Genomic DNA, 16859 nt, shown 5'->3' with positions numbered 1-16859 from the left:
GTTGAGGTCTTATGTGTATGGGTTTGTTTGCATTTTTTTGGTTTGGTCCCCCTGCTCTGTATCTCTGTTTTATCTCTGCAAGTTGTCAGTGACCTTACAGCTCACAAGCAATACAATCCACAGTAAAAAATGAAATGCCCTGAATTAGAAATAAAACTAAGGTTGTTTTCAGAACTAATTTTTTTTTGTGTTACTCCTGACTATTCATAAACATGGAAATGGTCTATTCGTCTCAAAATTGAGCAAATAATTAAATAAATAACAAGTAAAAAATTAAATAGGAAATCAAAACTCTAAAAATATACCTCATTTTCCTAGAAGTACTTACTGTGGTAGTTTTGTTTGGCTTTAGAACATGAGCAATGACAAGAGTTTATTTTTTTTTTTATTGTGAACCTTTTAGCTTCTCCTTCTATTGTAAGATGCTAAATGAAGCATTTGGTTGCTTAAAGTCAGCTTCCTTGTTAAGAACTTCTTAAGACTGACCTTTCTTCTAAGACAACAGTGGTGGGCACCCAGGTCCCAGTGCTACAGTGCTGCAGGAGGCAATGCAGCTGTACAGGGACTGGGGTCATTCCTGGCAGGCTGCACTGGAAGGAGAGTGGGCATAGATGCAAATTATGCTCCTGCCTCACCTGGGAAGCAGTGCAATTTGCTGGGATTGGTGGTTGTGGCCAGGAGGTCTACCAGTGTGAGATGCTCCTAACCCACCTTGGGGACTGCCACAGCATCGCCTTCCCTGCCTGTGCCCTGCTTTGCCTGGGAATGCACTCATGCTCTGCTGCCTGAAGGGCTGGCTCCAGACCTCAAAGCCAGACAACCACATGGAAGAGACACAGTCCTCTGGCTGCTTGGTGTTCTGCTTCCACCGGTGCGCGAGAGTACCAATCTCCTGCTCGTCTTGGGAAACACCATCAGTGCAACACCATCAAACAAGGATGTGGCACAGACACTGCTGAGCTGTTTCCCTGTCTACGAAGGGACATCTGAAGCCCCATATTTGTTGTGTATTCTATTAAGGCAGGAGCCTTTGTTATAAAGGTTACAGAACATATTACCAAGTTGAATATGTCTTATGAAATGTTCTGAAACATTTGAAACCTAAGGAAACTGCATGTTTTAATTTAAGTGTCTTCATATCTCACTGATTTGGCCTTCACTTCCTTTCAGCTTTATTTGTATTTAACTCCTCATTGTTTCACAAAGTGGTAGACAATAACCTCAACATGCTTTCTTCCCAGGGGACAGAGTAGTGTCTGTGGAGGAGGAGAGGAGGAGTGGATGGAGTTTTTGCCTTTTTTTTTTTTTTTAAGTAAGTTTTTAAGGTTTTTAAAGATTTCTTTAAGTAACATACGCATTTCTGCATATCCACTAACATGCCTACTTCTGACCTGCATACGAGTAATGTGCCAAAAGCAAGGGCTCTCAGACCCTGGTTTCACAGACTTCAGAGTTCAAATAACCTCCTAACCATGAGTTACTTGAAATAAAGAACCACCTTCTTCGTTCCAGCTGAAGGAGAAGGGTATAAGTTGTTGAATTCTGTTAAATTTAAATATGTATATACTCTTATAGAGTTTTCCAGACACCTTTAATATTCTGCAAAGCATTTTACAGAGATCTTCTGCTCATTTGACCTTTGAATCATAAGAAACATTGTTGGTTTAGTGGCATCTGTGAGATATGCTAAAAATAAAAATATGTGGCTCAAGTCTTAAAAAGCAAATTTCCATAAAACTGAATGTTGGAATGGGAATTCTTTTTTTTTTTTTTTAAAAAAAAAAAAACACCAAAAAAAAAACAACAAAAAACCACCAAACCAAAAAACAACCCTCTGTTTGGGATTACTATAGGGGGAATTGCCATTAATGTCCCTGTCAAATACAACATACACAGTCAAACCTGTGAAGTTTCCCTGAGTTCAGGCTGGTTATCTCACAAATCTGTGCAAAGCTCTGGTGAATAATTTATACCAGGCTTGAGGTGACAAGTTAAACACACCCATTTTGTCTAAAATGCTATGAAGGCATCAAGATGGAGCCAAGCTGCAGGGTGAGTAGAGCTCAGCTGATGGGAATCTGAGCATGTAGAGAAGGGGGATGCTGCTGTAAAGAAAATGAAATGTAATGAGATACTTTTTCATGAATAATTCATGGATGAAAACATGACTGCATAAAAAGCCATGGATTTTAACAAGGCAGGGCTGCAATCATACACATTATCTTCCCAGAGGAACTTTATATAATATTGGTCAAAAAGAGAGGATTCTGAATACCAGTACAAAATAAAGCTGACTTTTTCAAATGCAGTAGAATTTACTTTAATGTACAATGGTTATAAAGGAAACAATTTATATTTACACCTCAAATACTTCCTAGAAAAAAAAATACTTAAAACATATGCTTGTATTTCCTAGCTTAAAAAAAAAAAAAAAAAAAAAAAAGTAAGATGAGGAATGAGAAAAATACCTCATATGGATAGAAAAAAAGTCTAAAATGCATAAGCAGTATTTTGTTGAGTGTGTTGTTAGGATTGTGCTTTGAAATCTTTTGCAAGCATTTTCACTTTTTTGAAGGAAAACTTTTGATAGGAATGACTGCTGTGAACAGGCTTTAATGTTGGCTATTGTCACCATAAAATTTAATTTGGTTGCATTTGCAAAAGCAAATACTGTAATTCAGCTTTCAAGAACAGTCTAGTGGCTAGCACATGTTTGAAATGGTGTTTAATGCTTGGAGTATTTAGTTGAAGGGATTAAAAATGGAATGTTGATTAAAGCTTGGGATGTCTTAAATTTATCACCACAAAATCCTAATGACAGACTTAGCTGGAAGGAACGGGAGTGCCTGCTTTAGCTGTTCACTTAGTAGGAGCAGATCGCATACAGAAAAGACACCAGAACAAGTCATAAAAAGCTTCAGAATCACACAAGCTGAAGAAATCTGTGAAGTTATTTGTTTAGTTTACACTGCACAATTTCAATATTTGTAAAGAAAGTAAAATAGCCATTTTGCATCCAGTTACAGTTTTATAGTCCTGACAGTTTGGTGAAGAATGCATTAAGGGTTCAAAATGATTGATGTTTCAAAGTGTTCACCTTCCATGGGATTTTTTTTCGTCTCAGTTGTGTGGTATAAGAGAAACAATACAAAGAGGAGCAGGTTGAGTCAGTATAGTCACTAAACAATCTAAGCCATTTAAATGAAATTATGTCATTAACCCCTATTCACAGGGACTCCAAATTCTTTCAGATTTTGACAGTATAAAAATAAATATGGTATCTTTTTGAGCTAGGCAATAATTTAATATCTGATTATAGAATTTTTTCAGTTCACAGCTTTTATAGCAATTCAAGCTAAAAGAAACACATAGCTTCCCTTTGCTCTCTCAGACTAGCAGTATAATAGTGTTTTCATCTATGATCTCTGTGTCCCTTCATAAAAGGCTTTCCTCCTTATGTTGTCTATTGTCCACATTTTTAATTTTTCTTAATGTCATCTCAATAGAAAACACTGCTCTTCTGCAGCTTTTGCAGATATTGAATAGCCTTTAAAGAGCATGACAATGATTTCTCTCAGAGTTTGCCGTAGTGAAATCTGATTATCTGTTGGTTTAATCCTGGACTGACTTGTCATATTTGCTCATCCCCAATGTAGGAGACTTGAGAAATCCAGCTCATCCTGATCTTTGAATAGCTAATTTTCTTTAATAATTTCCTTGCTTTTAATAATTCTGTGTTGTTAAGAGAGACAAGAAAAGGAGGAAGAGGACATGTGGATCTCTCGCTTCAAGTTGAGACTATCTATCTCCCAGATCCTGCTGTAGAATTTGCAAAGGAATTATTTCCATCTGCTCTCCTCTACTTATTAGAGGATGTGCTATCATTTATATATTCCCATAGGCTATAGATTTTGCTGATTGTTTAGCCTCACTCACAGAGCCAAGAAAGAGTTCATTCACTGTTAGACACCTGTGCTCCAAGGGCAGTTCTCCTACCTTCCACCAGGCTAAATGGCTATCCAAATACTTGGAAATTTAAAACATCTGAAATGGTAATCAAATGATAATATTATTAAAATCCCGTATGATGCAGGCTATGCAGTGGCATGGATGCAGCTATGCTGAGGTCACATAATTTGGGTTTGTTTTCTGTTTATTTTCTTCTTATCTTTGAGATCCCTCAAAGGTTACGTGATGGGAGCGTGCTAGGTGTGTGCAGGGTCAGTGTCTCCCTGCTGTTGTATCGATGAACTCTGCTTTCAGCCTTAGTAACCTGAGCATAAACACTGTGTCTTGACCTACAGGGAAATATTACTTGCTTGATCTTTCAGGGCACTGGCATGCATGATAAAAACACCCCATATTCCAACTGGCAGTCTTCAGAACACAAAGCGAAAAAAATTCCTAGAATAAACCAGCAAGATAAATATTAGTATGAACCATTATCCTACAGCAGGATTATGTGGAAAAGCACATCAAATGCCTGTCAGTAAACATATCATTTTATACCAGGGTCATTAACTAATGATTTCTGAACGAGTTTAAATATTCCAATCAGCTAAACAAAGTGTGGAAAAAGCTGTAACCTGAAAAATTCTGAATTCTGATAGCATTTCTAAAATGGATTGCTCTCTGGATTTTGGCAAAGTACTTAATCTCTTCACTTCAATCTCCAAAATATTAGTGATAATAATAGTGGGACTAATAGTATTCTGAATGAGGTTGAATATTAATTTGTTGCTGAACTATTTTATATATTTTATAAATTCTAAGGTATATGGTTTAGATATTGAGGTGTCTCTGGTCCTTGGTGTTAGGCCTTGCTAAGAATTCATGCTCAGCATTGTGTCTTTTGAAATAAATGTTGATCAAGCTTAGCCATTCATATTATACTACCAGAAAAATTGTACATTCAACAGCAACATGGTAGGCCTGTCAGAAGACTGGAGGCAATCAGAAAAAAAAAGAATTCTTTTAGCTCAAATCATTATCAAGGTTACTAAGAATATTCACATCATACATATTCTACACCGTTTTGCTTTTTAAGATGTGAAAATGAGACATATGCAGTGGTGTTTTAATTTAGACAATAATTTTCTACCTTTGGCACAAAAAAATAGAACAAAAGAAAAGAGTTCTATCAATGCATCTTCCTGCAAAATGTTACTAATAAAATAAAGACAAACCATGTTATATATATCCATACCTACAGTGTTGTAAGGTCAGAGGTGAAGTGCTATCAATTCTAAGGATGAAAAGGAAACAGGAACAAAAGTATAAGTAAGTGATAAATTTCGTACCTGATGTGCTAGTCAGAATCCAAAGCAACTGATATGTGAGACTGGTCCTTCCTTCTTTTCTTGCTCTTTGGACTCCAAAAAACCAGCTTGGAAACTGCTTCATTACTGGGCACAACACTCAGACATGCAGCATTTTTTTTCTATCATGTCATTCCTTCAGTCTCATAAACCCCTTTTCAAATATGTCTGGTTAATTTTACTGATTTATTTTTAATATCGTAGTAAAATATTTTTGGAAAGGCAATAACTTCACATCTCCTCGTTCTAAACTTGAACACTTCAAGTAAGGCTTCCTATCTGGAGGAGAGGAAATGGGCTGAATTGCTTTCAATTTCTTTATCAGACCTAGTGACAGGAACAAAAGCAATTACTGTAGAATTAATCAACTTCTTTGGTATAGGATTGATTGCTTGATGTTATGAAGAGCTGTCATTTTATCTTTCAAATCAGGAGGTGGAATGCTGCTGAACCAAAGTGACACAGGTGTTGTGATCCTACATCACGCATGACGTTTGTGGGGGCCAAGTGATCTTTTGCTTCCAGCCCTATTTGCTGAAACCCTGCGTAATTTAAGCATCTGGAATGAATCTGAGGCATCTTTAAACTATCTAATTCATGTGCTGGCAAAGATGGCTGCAAAAGCAGAAAGCTGTTTGTGTGCTTATGCACAGTTAGACAAAGTTTTGCTGAACCTAGTGCTGTAGCTCAGATTGCACTATTAGCTGTGGTAGCAGATATGAAATTAGATTAGGCAGATCTATTCAATGGACAACTGTGTTCCTGGTTTATAGTACCAACATGATTCAGCTTAGCTAGAATACGTGGGACCCAGCCTTTCTCATTTAACAGCAATCCCTAAAGGAATTATCCAGGCCATGTGATGCAACTGTTCATATTCCCTACATTATAGACAGTGGTGAGAGGCAAGACACTCTGAAGACCTTAAAATGGCAATTGAGTCTGCCTGACTTCAGTACTCCCATTCTCCACTGGCCTTTAAGATACTTTCCTCCAAGAGACATGCAGTTTACTAAGAAGTATGTAATTGATAGCAAATGTTAGATCATAGAATCATAGAATCATAGAATAGTTAGGGTTGGAAAGGACCTTAAGATCATCTAGTTCCAACCCCCATGCCATGGGCAGGGACACCCCACACTAAACCATGCCACCCAAGGCCTCATCCAACCTGGCCTTGAACACCGCCAAGGATGGAGCATTCACAACCCATTCCAGTGCCTCACCACCCTCTCAGTAAAGAATTTCTTCCTTATATCCAACCTAAACTTCCCCTGTTTCAGTTTGAACTTGTTACCCCTTGTCCTGTCACTACAGTCCCTGATGAATAGTCAGGATCCTTTCTGTCTAGAATCTTTACAGGATGGATACGAAATGGTTCACTTATAGGGTGTATGTGGTGCAGCAGAAAAACAAGGGAATGGTTACAGTTCAATTTGCTGTTATCTGCCATGGCTCCATGTCTTATCCATGGTTCTGCATGTTTTACCTTCACCCCAAATGAAAACTATACCAGTTGCTGGTCCTAAGAAATACATCATCTTTTACTTTATCAACTTTGTTCATTTTATATTAATGAAACTGTTCAACCTCAAGACACAGGAAAAAGAAAGAACTTATCTACCAAATGCTTTTTTTTTTTTTTTTCGATTTTGCTCCATATAGTCTATAAAAAAATTTTGTGAGAAAACATTGACTCCACAGCAAGATAAATGCATGCCAGGGTTCAGCTCTCCTTGAGTTCATCTGAATGAACTCAAACACATCTAACTGTTGTAGGCAGCCATTTGGTTACAGGTGAGCATGCCAGGTTATTTCATCTTCACTGCATCTATTGGACATGAGGAACTTGTTACTGAAACCTACCCAGGAATATCATATGCATAATGGCCCACAGTATAGGCTGCATGCATACACTGGTTTACATTGGTGACTTTAGCAATGTCAGGTCTTATTACTTTGACAGATCATCCCTGTCAGATAGGTCCTTGAACTACGATCTTTTATGTTTGGACCATAGTTCACTTACCAGATTGGGATTTGAACTTTGAATATAGAACTGAGTATTAAAACTGTGAGTTAAACCTGATCTGTATTTTGCTATCTGATGACTACATTTAAAAACATACATGTAAATAAATTTAACAAGAACACAGCACCCTGAACCTATGTCAATACATGTCACTTCTAACAAAGATATAATTCATTCTGGAATTCACCCCTTCCTTGCAGCTTGCAGAAAACTATCACATTTTATATAATAAGAATGCATTGTGAAAAGATGAATACCTACATACACTATCGTTATTGCAATGTATAGTGTGTCAATTATTGATTTTTCAGGTAGGCAGCAATGAAATTACAAGAAGTCAGAGGGCAATCAAGAGAGACTTCACAGCCTTGGAATGACTGGTGAAGGGATCAGGAGCACAGGTAGTGTTCTCCTCTGTCCTTCCAGTTGCAGGGCATGATGAGGGAAGAATCAGGAAGATCCAGCAGATCAGTACCTGGCTCTTGACCTCGTGTCACCAGCAGAATTTGAGGGTTTTGATCATGGGTCATTTTACTCGACACCAGGACTGCTGGTGACAGATGGAGTAAATCTGTTTCAATGGGGGAAAAGGACCTTTGCACAGGAGTTAGGAGGGCTCATTGAAAGAGCTTTAAATTAGTTTTGGAAGGGGAAAGAGTTAGCTACACTCACTAGCAATAACTGTGCGGGTAGCACGTCAATGTTTGAGGGACGGTGTGCTAGCGAAATCCTTTGGTTTGCCATCTTAGTGGAGGCAGGAGATGAAGATCCATATGGCAGCAAACGTGCAAGGGTTATAGATGCTTTAGAAACCGTGGAACTGCCTGAGAATGATCATGTAGGAATTAGGGCTTTCTCCCTCCAAAAGATGGTGGGATCAATAGCTCCAGACATTGCCTACCTGGAGTTTAGTAAAGCCTTTCACATTATTTCCACATCATTCTTCTGCAGAAACTGATTGCTCGTGGCTTGGACAGGTATACCTTTGCTAAGTAAAAGTCTGGCAGCATGGACTGGCCAAAAGAGTGGTGGTGAACATAGCTGAATCCAACTGGGGGCCGTTCACCAACCACGAGTGTTCTCCAGGGCTCAGTACTGGGGCCAGTTCTGTTTAATACCTTTACCAGTGAATTGGATAAGGGGATCAAGTGCATCCTCAGTAAATTTGCAGACTATATCAAGTTGGGCAGAATGTTGATCTGATGGAGGATAGGAAGGCTCTGCAGAGGGATCAAGACAGGCTGGGTTGATGGGCCAATGCCAATTGCCTGAGGTTCAACAAAGCTCAATGCCAGGTCCTGCACTTGAGTCACAACCCCATGCAATGCTACAGGCTTTGGGAATCATAGAATCACAGGATGGGTTGGGTTGGAAAGGACCTTAAGGTTACTTCCAAACTCCCCTGCCATGGCCAGGGACATCTCTTACGAGAAGAAGTTGCTCATGGCCCTGTCCAACCTGGCTTTAAGCACTGCCAGGGATGGAGCAGCCACAGCTTCTTCAGGCAGCCTGTTGCAGTGCCTCATCACTCTCACAGTAAAGAATTTCTTCCAGCCCTTCCAACCTAATATCCAATCTAAACTTCCCCTGTTTAAGTTTTAACTTGTTGCCCCTTGTCCTGTTGCTACAGTCCCTGATGAAGAGTCCCTCCCCAGCATCCCTCTAAGCTCCCTTCAGAAATAGAAGGCTGCTATGAAGTCTCCACACAGCCTTCTTTTCTCCAGGCTGAACAGCTTTCTTGGGGAAGAGTGGCTGGAATGTTGGGGATGTTGGTCTGCAGCCATCTAAATGTGAGCCAGCAGTGTGCCCAGGTGGCCAAAAAGGCCGATGGCACCCTGGCTGGTATCAGAAATAGTGTGGCCAACAGGACTAGGCAAGCGATTGTCCTCTACTTGGCACCAGTGAAGCCACACCTTAAATACTGTGTTCAGTTCTAGGCCCCTCATTACACAAAAGACATTGAAGTGCTGGAGTGGGTCCAGAGAAAGGCAACAAAGAGGGTGAAGAATCTATAGAGAACAAGTCTTCTGAGGAACAGCTGAAGGAACTGGGGTATTTTAGCCTGGAGAAAAGGAGGCTCAGGGGGGACCTTATCACTCTGTACAGCTGCCTGAAAGAAAACTGTAGTGAGGTGAACCTCTGCCTCTTCTCCAAGTACCAAGTGATAGGACAAGAGTTAATGGCCTCAAGATGTGCCAGGAAAGTTTTAATTTGGATATTAAGAAAAAATTCTTCACGGAAAGGATTGTTGCACATTGGAACAGGCTTCCTAGGGAAGTGGTTGCATCACCATCCCTGGAGGTATTCAAAAGACACGTAGATGTGGCGCTTATGGATATGGGTTAGTGATGGACTTGGCTGTGCTAGGCTAATGGTTACATTTAATGATATTAAAGGTCTTTTCCAACATAAACGATTCTTATCTATGATTTCTTTGGCATATACAGTGTGACCTTGATCAAATATGATCCTAGTCATTACACTGATTTTTACAAAAAATACAAGTAACATTTCTAACTGTAGTGTTGCCCATCTTGGGGCTGATCATGCCCTTGAGCTATTAGCAGAATTTCAGGTTATGTTTCTGACAATTTTTGTGCAGATCAGGGACACAGCATAGTCTTACAGTTTTAAGATTTTAAAAAAGGACTAGTTCACTGACTGGATGTTTTCCAATAAAAGATAGTCAATTTAGACTACAGATAGTTTATAATCTTTGGTAATACATGATGATCATCAAAGTGAAAGGCAAAGTAGAAATGAAAATTTTAATTCCACTCTCTTTAGGCATTAAATACTCTGAGTTTGGAGGGAAAAAAAAAACAAAACAAAAACCATCTGATCAGCACCTGATATAATTTAGTATTACTGTGGTGTTTGTCATAGGCTTAGAGAATGCTACACATGTGGCACTTATAGGATGCCTGCTTTCTATGTCTGTATCATACAGGAGTGACAGTAACCAGTAGAATATTTTGAGTTGCAAAATGGTTTATGCTGATCAAAATGATTTTACAAAGAACATGTCTAATAAAACTATTTCAGTGTTTTATCTAAAATAACAAACTTCTCTGATGAAGCAAACAACATTCATATAAATTTCTAAAAGATTTTCAAAAGTATTCTACATTACAGAAAAAACATAAGATTGCACTGATCCTTTCTATATTGAATTGACAATATGATGGATTGCAAAAGCAGGAGGAAATATTTTCAAAAATGTTATGAGGTTAAATAATGGCTCTAATTATTCTTGACAGAATCCTGTATAGGTGCACTTCTAGACCAATGTAATTGGTCTAATAAAATATGGTGCAATATAGATACCAAAGGAGGAATATAAAATTATTGATGATAAACATGTAGATAATTAAAAAAATAATTAAGTGAAAGATAATGACAGAGCTAAATCAATGAGAAGTGTTGATTTGTAAGGTTGGGTCTTTTGTAAAATGTGTTTTAGCGGCACAGCATCCAGGAACAAGTCATGTAGGTCTCACTCACAAGGTGACATTCTGGAAGGCATTGGCTATTAGACTGTCCTAATCTTCTACTTATGACGGGGATTGTGGTCCCTGAATACATCAACTAAAGGACATTAAAATAAAAACGTAGCATTACATTTTCACATGGAGTTAACAGCACCGTGTTTAGATTATTGGTCTATGATAATTTCAGAAAAGTTGAGTAAAAATTATTAGACTGATTGAACAGACAAAGAGCGTAGTCAATTTACTTTCCAGAAGAAGGTCAAGACCAGTTGTCCTGGGTTCAGCAGTAGCAGTCATTTTTTTCTCCTTCTTAGTAGCTGGTGCAGCGCTGTGTTTTTGACTTTTGGCCTGGGAACAGCGCTGATAACACCGATGTTTTTAGTTACTGCTCAAATGTTTAGTCTGACCAAGGACTTTGTGAGTCTCATGCTCTGCCAGGGAGGAGGGGAAAGCTGGGAGGAAGCAGAGACAGGACACCTGACTCAAACTAGCCAAAGAGGTATTCCATACCACAGCACGTCATACCCAGGAGGTAACTGGGAGTTACCTGGAAGGGCTAGTTCACTGCCGGGTGGAGCGAGGTATCAGTCTGAGGGTGGTGAGGTGTTGTATTCTCTTCCCTTGTTATTTCCTTTATCATTATTATTATTAGTGGTAGCGGTAGTGATTTGTGTTATACCTTAGTTACTAAACTGTTCTTATCTCAACCCATGGGAGTTACATTCTTTTCGCTCCTCCTTCCCAGCGCTCCGGGAGCGGGGGGAAGAAAGGGTGGGGGTGTGAGTAGACTGCATGGTCCTGATTTACGGCCTGGGCTTAAACCACAACACCAGTCTTGATGACAATGTCCTAGGAAAGTAGATTTTTTTTTACATATATTAACAAATTTAATTTAGAAGAAAAAAGCTTTTTTGTTCTCACTAGCAGTAGTCTGAAGTTAGGCAAATTCAGCTGAGAAGTAAAGTGCACATTTTTAACAGGAGAATAATAAAGCCTTAGAACAATTTACCTGTGAAAGTAATGGATTTTCTATCACCTGAAATCTCTAAATTAAGACTACATGTCTTTTTGGAAGATATACTATAGCTCAAACCAAAGTTATGGGTTTGATTTGGAAATTATTGAGTGACGTTCTTTGCCCTTTGCTATAGTGAAAGGTCAGGCTAGATGATAGTAATGGCCTCTTACAGCCTTGAAATCTATGAATTTAAGTTGTGGCTTAGCTTAATGAACAGCACAGCAGAAAACAGCGCCTGTAATTCCTCACACTACCCTCTCCCTGCTTTCACTGCCTAAAAGCACAGATGACCCAAATGATATAAAATGTTACAGCTTTAAAAAAATCTAATGCAAACTCTCCTGCTACGTTGCAAAAGTGTGATATATCACTCAACTGATTTTAAAGGAACTGCTGCCATGCTATAAAAAGAATGCAGAACAGCTCAAAAGCAGTTGTTTGATAGATTTTGAACAAAACTTGGTCGTTTTCATTACGGACTGTAGCAATAGGACAAGGAGGAATGGGTTTAAACTTACACAGGGGAAGTTCAGGTTAGATATAACAAAGGAGTTCTTTACTATGAGAGTGGTAAGGCACTGGAATGGGTTGCCTAGAGAAGTGGTAAATACTCCATCCCTGGCAGTGTTCAAGGTCAGGTTGGAGGGAGTCTTGGGTGACATGGTTTAGTATAAGGTGTACCTGCCCAGGGCAGTGGGGTTGGAACTAGATGATCTTAAAGTCTTTTCCAACCCTAACTATTCTATGATTCTATAACCATTTCTAGACCTAATTGGCGTAAATACAGAACTTCAGTTAAATCAAGGTAATTGTGATCCTTCTCTTGTGTGTGCTTGATAAAAGCTGTGCATATTTGTCGTGGTTTAAGCCCAGGCCGTAAATCAGAACCCGAGGGATGGGGAGGAGAATCAAAAAAATGTAACTCCCACGGGTTGGGATAAAAACAGTCCAGTAACTAAGGTATAACACAAATCACTACTGCTGCCACCAATAATAATAATGATAAAGGAAATAACAAGGGAAGAGAATACGATACCACCCGCCGGAAATGACCCCAACAGAGAAGAGGAGGTGCCCTTCTGGGGAACTCCCAGTTACATCCCTGGGCATGACGTGCTGTGGTATGGAATACCTCTTTGGCTAGTTTGGTTCAGGTGTCCTGTCCCTGCTTCCTCCCGGCTTCTCCTCCTCCCTGGCAGAGCATGAGACTCACAAAGTCCTTGGTCAGACTAAACATTCTGACCAGCAACTGAAAACATTGGCTTTATCAGTATTATTCCCAGGCCGACAGTCAAAACCACAGCACTGCACCAGCTACTAAGAAGGAGAAAAACTGACTGCTGCTGCTGAATCCAGGACAATATTTAATTTCTAAATAAGTATCTCTTCCTTTAGAAGGACATTAAAAAAGAATTCAGGTAGGATTCCTTTGCTGGAATTGTAGTGATGACCATGGTCATGGCCTGTGGTTTGTGCTTCAGATATACAGACATATTGCTATCTCCTTTAAAAGAATCACATGTTCAGATATAGATATGTTAATTTGTTCCAGACATGAAATAATGATAAGACTTCACTAAAAATTCAGTTATGATGTCACAAACTTGTGGGGAAATGAAACTCCTCTACATACTCTCTTTATAGCTTTTTCTAGTCTTTTTATAGCTTCTTTAGTCTTTGCCACTTGACCGATCTATTGGTATCTACAAATGGAAGGATTACATCCTAAAGCAAAAGAGATTTTTTTTTTGTTAATCATTTCTTCGGCTTAAGGTCTAACCACACAGGGAAATTAGAATAAGCTATTAGAAAATGAAGGCTTTAATGCATACGTAAAGGCTGAACATATCATTTGCAGGGTATTCTTACATATTTCATTTTAATCTGCAGAGTGCACTTTTTTTTTTTTTTGCTTTGTACAGTATTGGATACAGGATGAGATTAATTATCCTTTTTCTCCCCTGGGTGCACATGATCCTTTCTCTGTGACCCAGATAACAAAAATCCAAATCCAAAACGTGGGGTGATACCTAGAAAATCAGAAGGGGCATAGACTTTTTTTAACTTTCTCAGAATCTATGTACTCATTGGGTGCAACAGACAACAGAAAAAAGATTCCCTTGAACAGAAAAAGGATTTGTACATTGGAATTTTAAAGAGCTATATTTACATGGTCAACCAATTAAAGAATGTCTTCATTGTCAAATCAAGTAAGTATACTTATTTAGCTCTCTTGAAAAGTGTTGCTGTGAGTACCTTAGAGAAAGGAAAAATAATCCACTGGTCAGAATCAGTTGGTTTCAGCAATTGCCTTCTGACATTTCACTATAGTGGTAGAACAGATGATACATTCTGTAGAGACTGAGAGATCAATTTCATGATGCAAATTTTAAAAAACAGAGATTTACAGAACAGAACTCAGATTTTTGCTCATACTGTACATAAACTGAGTATTGATGAGTTTCAGTATTCATTAACAAATACCATATATTGATTTTTTAGTCAGAGTGGACATATATGAACAGTAATCTAGGAACAAGATATTGAAGATCTCATAATTCTTACTTAACCTATTATTTATTATTTTTATAAGAGGGGATTGACAGATTTTTATTTTATTTTATTACTTTTTTTTTTTTAGTTCTGAAAGACAAGTTCAAATAATTTGAAACATAAATGGAAAGAATTCTTACACAATATTCAGCTACGGATCACTCACCATTGTTATCACGAGTTTATACAATGAGGCAGGCAAGAGGTATAAGGTAACAGAAAGCAGCACAAATGCAGCTACTGGCAAATCAAGATAAACTGCGATATCATGAAGATCAGTGTTCTCCCATCTCATTAATTATCCTTATCAAAAAGGGAAGAGGGAAAGAGAATAATATGTATACTACCACACACAAAGACTCAAAGTAAACGTAGAAGTGACATGGAATTGAAGAAAAATTTTCCCTCTCTGAACTCCTACTCATGTGGTTTAAAGAATTTTCCGGTGAACCTGGGAATACACAAAATGCTGGAGTTGAGATTTTTAAAGATTTACCATGCGGTACATGGATCTACATGCTTGTCATGTGGTTTAAATCGGATTCTAAACTTGCAGCTGAACCTAGGAACATTTTTCAACAGACTCATCATAGGTTTTATAATGCTTCATCACCAGCTTGATGAAGTATTTTTTTACTACTTTGGGAGCTTTTAGGTTGGCAAAAGATAACAGCAGCACTGGAGAGCCTCCAGGTGTTTCCAAAATTGTGTATGCTAGTGATAACTTGTTTCTGGCAAAACTGAATTATTGTAGTGTCTAGCTGTGAAGCAATACCAGGCATTTTGTTCATGCTGTGTATATCAAAGTCAGTTCAGTACTTTGCCATTTTAAAATTTCTTTTTCAGCCTTATGGGTAGTGCCAATTACAGCTGATGCTTAAGCATGCTATTTCTATTTCACTAAGTATCTACTAGAGCAAGTCTTCAGCATTTCTAAATGGTTTATGTGCTAAATCCCAGACTGCCTTGGTGAAAAGTTAAGGAGAGTATTTAGATCTTGACTTGTAACAGCTTATTTGTATGGGACCCATGGTGCTCTGTTAAGTGAAGACTACTTCAGGTTTTCTTGCCAGCTTTATTAGGAAATACCTGAACAACTTCCAACAGTGTCACTACTGGTGCTGATATGCCTTTGGTGTCTGTATCTGAAATACAGTATCAGGTTTTTTTAGGAATTTAGGCAGCTTATTTTTTAATTAACTCTGCTGTATACTTACACAAATGTTTTCCACAATTTCTTGCACTTGGTACAGAATGTGGCAGAGTCTGTCCTGATCTTTTTGTCTATTGGTCATTGTTTCCACAGCTTGGGTCTGACTCCAGCTAAAGATCTTTTTCAACTCAGAGGATGTTGTTTTGTCCACTTGCAGCCATTCCAAGCTTTAAAAAGTGTTCACTATGTCATATGCCAAAGTAATGGGATTAAGACTTTATCCTTGGCTCAGCAATATGGGACATCAATGTAGAGAGTAGAGATCAGATTCAGAGGTGTCTGCAAGATGTAGTGCAACATTTTGCATTGGTTAAAGCTCCTAAGGGTATGTGGTTTCACGCCAAGCAGTACTGAATAGCTGTAAGTCAGACGAAGGCCTGAGATCATGTTATCCTCTTTTGCAATGGCATGAAGCCTCTAAGGCCTTCTATCAGAAAGAGTGGAAATACTTAATAATAGATGCTGCTATTAAGATTTAAATCTTTATGTATCTATACATACTTATTGTCAGACTGCTTTGTATAAGGACATTGTCCTTTGTTAACTCACTGAGCTTTTGGAGTGGAAGTGAGCACTCTTACAGTGAAATAATGTGTGAATCTCTGTAACTTTATCCTTTTTTATGCAAATAGTTTTATCCATACCTGCTCACATTTTATTTCTCTGTCATTAGGAATCTTTTTTCCCTTAGAATTGCAAAAAGAAAACTGTCATGAAATGCTTTTATATCAGATGAGTATATGTGAGAAATTTTTAAAATAGGTTTAATTTGTTAGATAATCTGTTTTTTTTCCCCAATTAATTTTGTTTACAAGAGAACAGCATTGTTGTGTTTGGTACTTATGCTCAGCATAGCTTCAGAGCTGGAATTTGATTCTCCACAAAACTAAATGTTGTAAAGTGCTTTGACTGAGGTAATTGTTAGATGTTCCCTGACTAGCTAATGACTACATACTCGTATTGATATTATGGGATGGTCTCTTCAGGGAAAACATCATATTGTTTCCTGTCAGTGTGAGTCAGTTTGCCTTCTGAAGTGAAGTGCTACAGGCAATTCAGACTGTTCAAGAATAAAGTTTGATTAGTTGATGCTGAAGTGTACATGGCAAATAAAACACTAAGTGTGAACTAATAATCCAAATGGTTCCCTAAAAAGAAGCATTAAGACATCACAAAGTCATTTTTCATAAATAACAGTTAAGTGGGTTAATGTTTTTCAGATTGCCATGTGGGG

This window comes from Psittacula echo, assembly GCF_963264785.1.
Source record: "Psittacula echo genome assembly, chromosome: 2".
Lineage (NCBI taxonomy): Eukaryota > Metazoa > Chordata > Aves > Psittaciformes > Psittacidae > Psittacula > Psittacula echo.
Note: the sequence above shows the minus strand (reverse complement) of the source record.